Consider the following 10989-nt stretch of genomic DNA (forward strand, 5'->3'; position numbering starts at 1 on the left):
CCCTCTAACTCCTCTGCTAGGCCATACCTTAGCAGGAAAATAAAAATCAACACCATCACCCTCTAACTCTTCTGCTAGGTGATGCCTTAGTAGGAAAATAAAATTTCCTCCGGCCCTCTGCTCCTCTACTAGGCGATGCCTTAGTAGGAAAATAAAATTTTCCCCTGCCCTCTGCTCCTCTACTAGGTGATGCCTTAGTAGGAAAATAAAATTTTCTTCGGCCCTCTGCTCCTCTACTAGGCGATGCCTTAGTAGGAAAATAAAAATCTTCTCCGGCCCTCTGCTCCTCTGCTAGGCGATGCCTTAGCAGGAAAATAGAAATTCACCACCTCCCCCCTCTAACTCCTCTGCTAGGTGATACCTTAGCAGGAAAATAGAAATTCACCACCTCCCCCCTCTAACTCCTCTGCTAGGTGACACCTTAGCAGAAAAATCAACATCATCACCCTCTAACTCCTCTGCTAGGCCATACCTTAGCAGGAAAATAAAAATCAACACCATCACCCTCTAACTCCTCTGCTAGGTCATACCTTAGCAGGAAAATAGAAATTCACCACCTCCCTCCTCTAACTCATCTGCTAGGTGATACCTTAGCAGGAAAATCAACATCATTACCCTCTAACTCCTCTGCTAGGCCATACCTTAGCAGGAAAATAAAAATCAACCCCCTCCACCCTCTGCTCCTCTACTAGGCGATGCCTTAGTAGGAAAATAAAATTTTCTACGGCCCTCTGCTCCTCTACTAGGCGATGCCTTAGTAGGAAAATAAAATTTTCCCCTGCCCTCTGCTCCTCTACTAGGCGATGTCTTAGTAGGAAAATAGAAATTCACCACCTCCCCCCTCTAACTCCTCTGCTAGGTGATACCTTAGCAGGAAAATCAACATCATCACCCTCTAACTCCTCTGCTAGGCCATACCTTAGCAGGAAAATAAAAATCAACCCCCTCCACCCTCTGCTCCTCTACTAGGCGATGCCTTAGTAGGAAAATAAAATTTTCTACGGCCCTCTGCTCCTCAACTAGGCGATGCCTTAGTAGGAAAATAAAATTTTCCCCCGCCCTCTGCTCCTCTACTAAGCGTTGCCTTAGTAGGAAAATAAAAATCAACACCATCACCCTCTAACTCCTCTGCTAGGTGATACCTTAGCAGGAAAATAAAAATTTACCACCTCCACCCTCTTCTCCTCTGCTAGGTGACACCTTAGCAGGAAAATCAACATCATCACCCTCTAACTCCTCTACTAAGCGATGCCTTTAGTAGGAAAATAAAATTTGCTTCTGCTCTCTGCTCCTCTACTAGGCGATGTCATAGTAGGAAAATAAAAATCAACACCATCATAATATAACAACATTCATAAATTCGAAAAGAAGAATTTGATTTTATTGAATTCCAATGGATTACACAAGAAAGTTCAAAAAGTAAAATACATCGACGACAGAATCAAGAATAATACTTCCTAAGGTGATAAGCATTCCAAGGCCTCTTCAAAGCTTTGCCTTACGCATTCTCTAAGTAATAGGCTTCAGAGCTCAGCCTCTCGATCACTTTGAAGGGACCCTCCCACTTTGGGTCCAGTTTTCCTCTCTGCTCTTCTTGCACCTTCCTCAGAACCAAGTCACCCACCTGAAAGTTCCTCTGCACGACTCTTCGATTATAAGACTGTGCAATGCGGTTCTTATAAGCTTCCAATTGAATGCTGGCAGCCTCCCTCTTTCCTTCCAAAAGATCAAGGTCAGTAGCGTGTCTCGCACCATTGTCCTCGTCATAAAACATCACCCTTGCCGATTCCAACCCGATCTCAGCCGAGAGCACTGCTTCATTACCGTAGACCAAACTGAAAGGAGTTTCTTTGGTTCCCTCTCTCGGAGTGGTTCGGTATGCCCATAAGACACTTGGTAGCTCATCCACCCAATTGCCTTTGGCTTTGCCCAGTCAAACTTTCAGACCCTGTACCAGTGTCCAATTAGTCACCTCCGCCTGGCCATTACTCTGCGGGTAAGCTACAGAGGTAAAGACTTGTTGGATCTTCATCTCTTTACACCAAGCTTCGATTTTGGCCCCTTGGAACTGTCTCCCATTATCGGATATCAGCCTCCTAGGTACCCCGTACCTGCATACTATACTCTTCTACAAGAATTTCAGGACGTCGTTCTCTGTGATTTTGGCCAAAGGCTCTGCTTCCACCCAATTTAAAAAATAATCAACTGCTACCGGTGGAATTTCTTTTGAGCTGGAGCTATAGGAAACGGTCCCACAATATCCATTCCCCACTGGTCAAAAGGACATGCGGCCGTGACAGCTTTCATCATTGCGGTCGGCCGGTGATTCAAACGCGCATGACGTTGACAACTATCACAAGACATCACTAACTCTTGAGCATCATGCATCACTGAGGGCCAAGAATAACCGGCGAGCAGCACCTTCCTCGCCAATGCATATGCCCCCAAGTGATTTCCACAACATCCCTCATGAACTTCTCGGAGCACATAATCAGCCTCTTGGTAACTCAAACACCGAAGAAGCGGCCCTGCAAAAGATGTTCTAAACAACACTTCCCCCATCATTACATAACGCGAGCATTTCATCTTCAACTTATGAGCTTCGCGAGGGTTATCAGAAAGCTTTCCCCCTTTCAAATAATCGGTTATAGCGGTTCTCCAATCCCCTTCTTCTTGCTCAACTACAGGCGAACTCATGTGAGGTGTGAGTTCGACCTGAAAGACCACATCTCTAGTCTTCCAACTCCCCATTGTCCCAGCCATTTTGGCTAGAGTGTCTGCCTTCTCATTTTCTTTCCTGGGAATCTGTTCAAATGTAATCTCCGTGAATTTCTCTCTGACTCTGTCTACTTCTTGAGCATATTCAATAATTTTCTCATCTTTCACATCATACATTCCCTTCATCTGCTGTGCTACCAACTGTGAGTCAGAAAAAACAAGTACCCGGGTAGCTCCCACGTTTCTGGCTGCTCGCAGTCCTGCCAACACAGCCTCATATTCTGCTTCATTGTTAGATGCTCGAAAATCCAATCTAACTGCCAACTTCACCTCCTCCCCAGCCGGCGAAATCAATACTACCCCCACCCCACTTCCATCCTTAAAAGATGAACCATCAACATATACTTTCCAAGGATCTTCATTTTCAAGATGCACGGTCTCAGCCAGAAAATCGGCTAAGGCTTGTGCTTTAATAGATGTTCTCGACTCATACTGAATGTCGTACTCCCCTAGCTCGGTAGTCCACTTGATCAAACGGCCAGACATATCCGAATGAGTTAGGATTCTGCCCAATGGACTGTTGGTGAGCACCACAATCGGATGAGATAGGAAGTAGGGCCTCAAGCGTCTTGCTGTCATCACCAGAGCCAAAGCCAATTTTTCCAACCCGGAATATCGGATCTCTGCCCCTTTGAGTGCATGCGAAACATAGTACACCGGCTGTTGAACTGATCCATCTAGCTTGACAAGGACCGAACTCACGGCCCCTTCGGTGGCAGATAAATATACCCACAAAGGCTCACCCATTGCCGGTTTGGCCAGGACAAGAAGCTCGGCAAGGTACTCCTTCAATTCTGCGAAAGCCTTTTCGCAATCCGGACCCCACTCAAATTTTTTTGCCTTTCGTAAGGTCCGGAAGAAGGGTAAGCTCCTGTGGGCGGACCTCGAGATAAAACGTGCCAGCGCGGCAATCCTCCCTGTTAACTGCTGAACATCTTTGGGCCCCTGGGGAGAGACCATATCTCGGATAGCTTGAACTTTCTCGGGGTTAGCCTCAATCCCCCTCTCTGTTACCATATAACCCAGAAACTTCCCACTCCTCACCCCGAAGATACACTTTTGAGGATTCAACTTCAGACCGTAGGATATGAGGGTATCAAAGGTTTCCAACAAATCCGGTATGAGCTGGGCTGAATCCTTAGACTTCACCATGATGTCATCCACATACACCTCGACATTCCTCCCCACCTGTTTAGAAAAGACTTTATCCATCAATCGCTGATACGTGGCTCCGGCATTTTTGAGTCCGAAGGGCATGACAACGTAACAGAAAGTTCCTTCAGAGGTGATGAAACTCACTTTATCTTGGTCCTCCACAGCCAAGGGGATTTGATGGTACCCCTGATAAGCGTCCAGCATGCACAAATATTGGTGTCCGGCCGTGGAGTCCACCAACTGATCTATCCGAGGCAGAGGATAACAATCTTTAGGACATGCCTTGTTGAGATCTCTGAAGTCCACACACATCCTCCATTTTCCCGAACTGTTCGGAACAAGAACGACATTCGAGAGCCAAGTAGGAAACTGTACCTCCCGAATGTGCCCAGCACTGAGCAACTCTCCCACCTCCTTCTTTATAACCATATCTTTCTCGGGCCCGAAGTGTCTTTTCTTCTGCTTCACGGGGCGAGAATTTGGTAAGATGTTTAATCGGTGTTCTGCTACATCTGGACTCGTCCCTGTGAGCTCTAGGGCTGACCAAGCGAACCCGCTGAGATTACCCTGTAAACAAGTAATGAGTTTTTCCCTGACCTCTGGGTCCAGATCAGAAGCTATTCTGAGCATTTTCTTATCGGGCCCCAATGTCACGATCTCCAGTTTTTCATCCATCACCTCCTGAACCTCTCTCCTTACCATGGGAAACCCGCTTCGCCCTCTTCTAATCATATTGACCTCCACACGCGCCCTCTTCCCCTCTCCTTTCACTATTCCTTCATAACATCGTCGCGTAACTTTCTGGTCTCCACACAAGACTCCAACCTCCTTCCCCACAGGAAACTTCAACTTCTGATGATAGGTGGACGCTACAGCTCTGAAATCCTTTAGGGCTGGTCGCCCCAGAATTCCAAGGATAGAGGAAGGACAATCTGACCAAGCGGAGGGATGGCATGTCCTGCGAATCCATACAGAGGAGTGGAGATTGGCTCAAACTCAAATCCTTCCACCTTCATCTGATCCAAAGTGCTCTTGAACAGGATATTAACAGAGCTCCCATTATCAATAAAGATTCGTGCCACATCGTAATTGGCAACGGTGGCCGTCACCACCAAGGCATCGTTATGAGGAGCCACAATGCCTCGGAGGTCATCTGGTCCAAAACTGATGACAGGATCCTGGGGTAAGCCTGCACTCCTGGATATTTCAAAATTCTCCAACCTCCTCCCATGCGCCTTCCGCGCCCGCCCGGAATCCCCATCAGTAGCACCCCCCGAGATCATATGAATCATTCCCCTCGTCGGGTGGTTATCTTCATTCGCTCCTCTCCTGGGTTCCACGGGCTCCCGAGGGGCATCCTGACCTCGACCTTCTCTCCTTGGCTCCTCGATCCTTTGATTTATCAACGGAGGGCCTCGACCCCGCCTAGAGGATGGGCGAGATCTCAGTTCAATCCCGGACGAGGACCCTTCTTGTCTACCCCTCGACGGAGGCCGAGCACTGCTTTCAACCCTCTCTGACTTCTCCCCCCTCTCCCCTGACTCCCTCACCTCCATCACCTTATCCCGACTCCTATTCAGAGGAACATGTGATGAGAATTGTCCTCTACTTTTAGTTCTGTCCTCTTCTCTCTCCCCCGCACCCGTCTTCCTTCCCCCTCTCTCTGCTCCCTCCGCTCTACTTCCTCCCGGCCGATTCTCCATCCTTCTGTACCGTTGGGCATCTTCCAAGTTTACATATTTCTCAGCTCGAGCCAACAGATCATCATAGCTCGACGGAGGCTTTTTGACCAACGACTTAAAAAACTCCCCTCCCCTCAGTCCTTGTGTAAAGGCACTTATCATGATGTCGGGGGTAGCCGCCGGTATCTCCAGCGCTGCACTGTTGAAGCGCTGGACAAATTCTCGCAAAGTTTCAGCCTCCTGCTGCTTCATCACAAACAGGCTCAGATAATTTTTCTGGTGCCTCTTGCTGCTGGCAAATCGGCGCATGAAAGCTGTAGCAAAATCCTCGAAAGACTGTATGGAGTTGGGCTGCAGGGTATTAAACCATTGCTGGGCTGACCTCACCAACGTGCCCAGAAACACCCTGCACCTGACTCCATCTGTGTATTGATGCAACAACGCCGCATTTTCAAATCTCCCCAAGTGTTCCTCGGGGTCCGTATGTCCGTCGTACTCTCCAACGTTTGACTGTCGGAAATTCGGAGGAAGCCCTTCCTCCAATATGGCTAGTGAAAAAGGGCTTCCTCTCTTGGGTACCGGTGCCCTACTCCCTACCTGCTCCCTCAACCTCCGTATCTCCTTCCACATCTCCCCCATCTCACTAATCTCTCCACTTTGGAGGGGTTGCGTCTCTTCAACCCTGCTATGATAGACCTCAACATTTTCCTCCCGCTCCTGATGGGCGGCCTGTTCCTCTACAAACATAGACTCTTGATTCCTCCTCATGGCCTCATCCACTGTTCGGGTGATAAATTGGCCCAGCTGTTCCAGGGTCAAGTTTCCCACATTCTCATTGGGACGGGTTTGCTCGACCCTCGTCTCGTGGATGGGCTGCTCAGTTCTGGCCTCTTGACGAGGTTGTTCATGTCTCGTCTCAAGATGCGGTTGTTCCTGTCCCGCCTCAGCGCGAGATGGTTCGGGTCCCCTCCGAGGACGCGATGATGCTGAGGTGGCTCTTCCACTCCCTCTCCTCCCTACCATCTCTACGTCTCAACTCAAAGATTCCCACAGACGGCGCCAAGTGATACTCACGGGAAATTTAGGGTCCGATCCACGCAAGCGTCACTAATCCAGGCACGGGCTTCAAAATTACCCTGGGCCTGAAATCACAAATAAGACGGTTAGGAGGGGGCCAGGAGGATGTCCTGGCGTAGCCCCTCCGACGCTCAAGTCAGAGACTGAGGATATATGGGGGATAGCAGCTAAGGGCGCTGCTGAAAACGATATAGTGAATGAAATATCATACGCTCAAACCTGGTATTTATAAGAGAATACCTGGGCCCTTGATGGGCCCGTCTTCCATTTGGGCTAGGGATGGGCCAGAGATAATGAGCTCATCCATGGGGTATCACATGGACAGCTAAATTTGTATATTTAATTAGATATATATATATATATATATATATATCTATCTATCTATCTATCTATCTATGTGTGGATACAATATTAAAAACATGGAAACCATCTCTAGCCAATTTTTCAATATTATTGTATGTTGCACTATTATAAAGATTTTCATCATCTAATTTAACTAAAGCAAAAACTTATGTGAGACGGTCTCATGAGTCGTATTTTGTGAGACAGATCCTTATTCGGGTTATCCATGAAAAAATATTACTTTTTATTGTGAATATCGGTAGAGTTGACCCGTCTCACAGATAAAGATTCGTGAGACCGTCTCACAAGAGACATACTCTTATAATGTTTGGTAAAGTGACATATACTTGATGTTTAATATTAAAGGCAAAGATTTCAAAACATTATATTTTTGTCACAATTTTGTTTGACATTACATAATCAAAATATCAATTTTAGATAATTATAATGTTTGTTTGTGTAATTAATCAAATATGTTGCACTAAATAGTATTTTAGGTAATTCCAAAATTATATCATGTTGAGCCATTATAAGATAGTAAAGATAAACTATAAATATATTTAATTTAGCCTAAAAATTACTGATGTATATTACTGACGTGCCTGATTATACAGTAACACTCAAATAAAAAATGACTAAAATTTAAAATATTATAATTAGTGTACTACATACCTAGAGCCTTCAATTTGGGTTGGAGTTTTCTGGTCTATACATAACTTAAGTGAGTTGATTGAAAAAATTTCAATTCATTTAAAAACGGGCTTAGACTTTGATCCAATGTTCTCCCATGGATAATAATTTCAATTTCATGACTTGGATTAATTTTTAGTTATTTGACTTGAGATGTACGGATAACTCAATTATTTTATTTTCATTCCAGTTAGTATAAATTTCGAACAACTTTTTTCCCGGACAAAGGGGAAAAAAGGCGGGAAGCATGCGCCGTCTAACGCCGTCAATTAAAGGGTCGGGACAGGCCGTTAAATTTGACGGTTTGACCAGGGACAAAGGAACAATTTGAGCCGCCGAATTCGCAGTTCTCACACTGTGCCATGTCAGCCGGAATATTGGGATGGGAGATTCTTTGTTCTCATTTGAATATCTTTCTTAACTTAATTGGTAACTAAACAAATCACTGTAAAAATGTTGAGGCCACGCGTCTGAATTTATGAAATAGATCGATCTGATAAAATAATATTTTTTATGAATTTGTACGATAATCTCACAGAGATTGCAAAAACTTAACTGCTAACTAAACAAATCACTGAAAGGAATTAATGAAAGTATGATGTCGGACCCACCGGGCAACTTTTACGGAGTGCCATTACAATTCCATGTCTCAATCACGCAGCAAAATATCTTCTGAAAGTAAGATTTGCCGCAGCCTTTGCCATCCCCAGAATTCTCACTTGGTCCCCAACAAAATAATTTATTTTTCTATTTTTTCGCTTCTTAATGGACTTTTAAAAATCGTTCTTCTATACGAAGATGACGATTAAAGAAAAGAAAAGAAAATAAAATAAAAAAACTTAAAATTCAACATATATGTTTTTTAATGGAATAATTCAACATTTTTGACATAATATGATATTATCGAAAACAAAATTTTGTTAGACGAACATAATTGTAGATATGCAATAATTATTTTCACTCATAAAACAATCAAAAAGTAGTGTTTGATGTAGAGCTGAACCAGCTGATTGTCCAAACTGAATCAGTTTAACTGATTGTTCAGCTGATAGGTAGTTCAACAGAAGACCTTCAGAAGCCCGGCCAACTGATGAAGAGCCCAGCTAACCAGTTCAACTAAATCAGTGAAATCAGTTCAGCTGACGAGCCAACTGATTTCACCACACCAGTTCAACTGACCAGTTCAGAATATCAGTTAGGAGCCGACCAGTTTGCAGAACACGACAAGCTTATCTAAGTGGAATCCAACTATGTGCATTAAGGAAAGCAATTGTCCAGTCAAAGGATAATAATGAACGTTGCAGCAGAGCTTAAAGTCAAGACGTTCCATAATGACTGTCAGAAAGGACAAGCCACAAATATCGAGGAACATATTCAACTGCAACGAACATATTTTTTGAGTCTTGATGTACGGTCACGAAGCGTCTATAAATACAAGATCAAGACCATCAACAAAAAGGTGTGTGTGTAAATCACAAAAAGAGTACAAGGGCATGCTCAACATATATCAGCTTACAAGAAGCAAGATGTCCAGATTTGAGGGAACACTTCAACGTGTTATTAGCTTAGATTAGAAGCACAATTCCCTCAGTGTGCAAAAAACCTTCGTGTTGTATTCATATATCAGTTCTCACACACTCACACACAATCACTCACATATACAGAAAGTAGAGCTTATTGATAAGTTGAGTGAGTCTTGCACAAAGACGTTAAACTTGTGTATGTAGTCTTTAACACATAGACATTAAACAAGTGTTGGCTGGAAGGTGATGCCTCCGGTCTAGTAGGAGTTCAGTTAGGCAATAGTGTAAGTTCTAAGCTGAGTGAGTTTGTACAGAGTGTTATATAAATCAAAATCTTCTAGTAGATTCTACCTGAGGTGGCATAAGAGGAGACGTAGGAGCAGTTGAAATCTTCAAACATCTATAAACATATCTTGTGTACTTAATTGTTTATCTATTGTTTTCAAATTGATTTGATCAGTTCGAGCTGTTATCAGTTCAGTTCTCACTATAACTGAACTGATACATGCAAGAACTGATTCCCCTTATTTCAGTTATTCAGTTTACACAAGTTAAAAGTCTTTCAAATTAATCATCTTTCTTAACAAATGACTATTTCGAGTATTTTTCGCTTGACTTAAAACCAATTTCGATCTAATTTATCGGTCTTTACATTCTTAGAACACGATCTATTTGAAGCTCATGGAGAATAATGTGTTTGAAGCACCCTCGCATGTGTTAGAACCGATCATTCATCTATACTACATGTCATATCCAAGCTTGATGAACGGTACAGTTTAAGATTTCTTATGTTTATGGACTATTTGGTTAAGTTTAAGTATAGTTTAGATGTTAAGAATTTGGATTTATGATTTATAGTATTGTGGTATATAGATGGTGTGTAGTCATAGTGTAGCGTCGTTACGATTTAATTCATGATAATTTGTATGTTGAGCCAATTGGTATGAGGTCTATTGGAGTAGTTAGATAAGACATAGTGGTGCAACTTTCTTGTTGAGAGTGTTGTCAAATTATGAGAGGAAGCGACGTTGCGATTCGATTTAGTTGCAAAGAGTATAATGTTGGCTACAGAGGAGAGTGCACCCGCAGTCCATTGAGCAGCGCACCTGCGGTCGTCTTCTTCGGATTTTCGGAAGTGGTACAGTATGTGTAGCGCACCCGCGGTCCAAGGGCTAGCGCACCCGCGGTCGGTGAATAGTAAAGTTGTGTTTTCGAGATTTAAGTGATATAATACAAGAGTTGGTTCATTTCGCTCATTCTTTCTTCATTTCCTCGGTTCTTCAGCTCAAGGGGAGGCTAGGCTTCTCATTCTTTTCTTTTATTTCTTTGATTCAAGCATCTTGTTGGGTATTTGAAGTGAGAACAAGATCATTTTGGGTTCAAGGAGCTAAGGTAATCTTGTGGTTTAAGTTATTCTTGGATTATGGTGTTGGGGGAAATTATGGGATTTATGATTGTGTTGGTTCTATGGGTTTTGTGGTGTGGGTCTGTGATTATTAAGTTGTTGATGATTCAATTCATGGTTTATTGTTGTAGGAATTGTACCAAGAGAGTAGAATCAAGCTTTCCATTGGTTGTAAATGGAATTCATTTCTTGTGCTCACATGAATTATATGTATTGTATTTCAATGGTTTTAATAAGCTATTCCCTTCCACTTGATTCATGTTATGTATGGATACACTTTGTTGTATATTAGAGGCTTTTATATGTCTCAATTGTATAAAAGGGAATGCAAGAGAAT

The sequence above is a fragment of the Primulina tabacum genome, chromosome 10 (genome assembly GCF_025594145.1).
Source record: "Primulina tabacum isolate GXHZ01 chromosome 10, ASM2559414v2, whole genome shotgun sequence".
In the NCBI taxonomy this organism is placed as follows: Eukaryota; Viridiplantae; Streptophyta; class Magnoliopsida; order Lamiales; family Gesneriaceae; genus Primulina; species Primulina tabacum.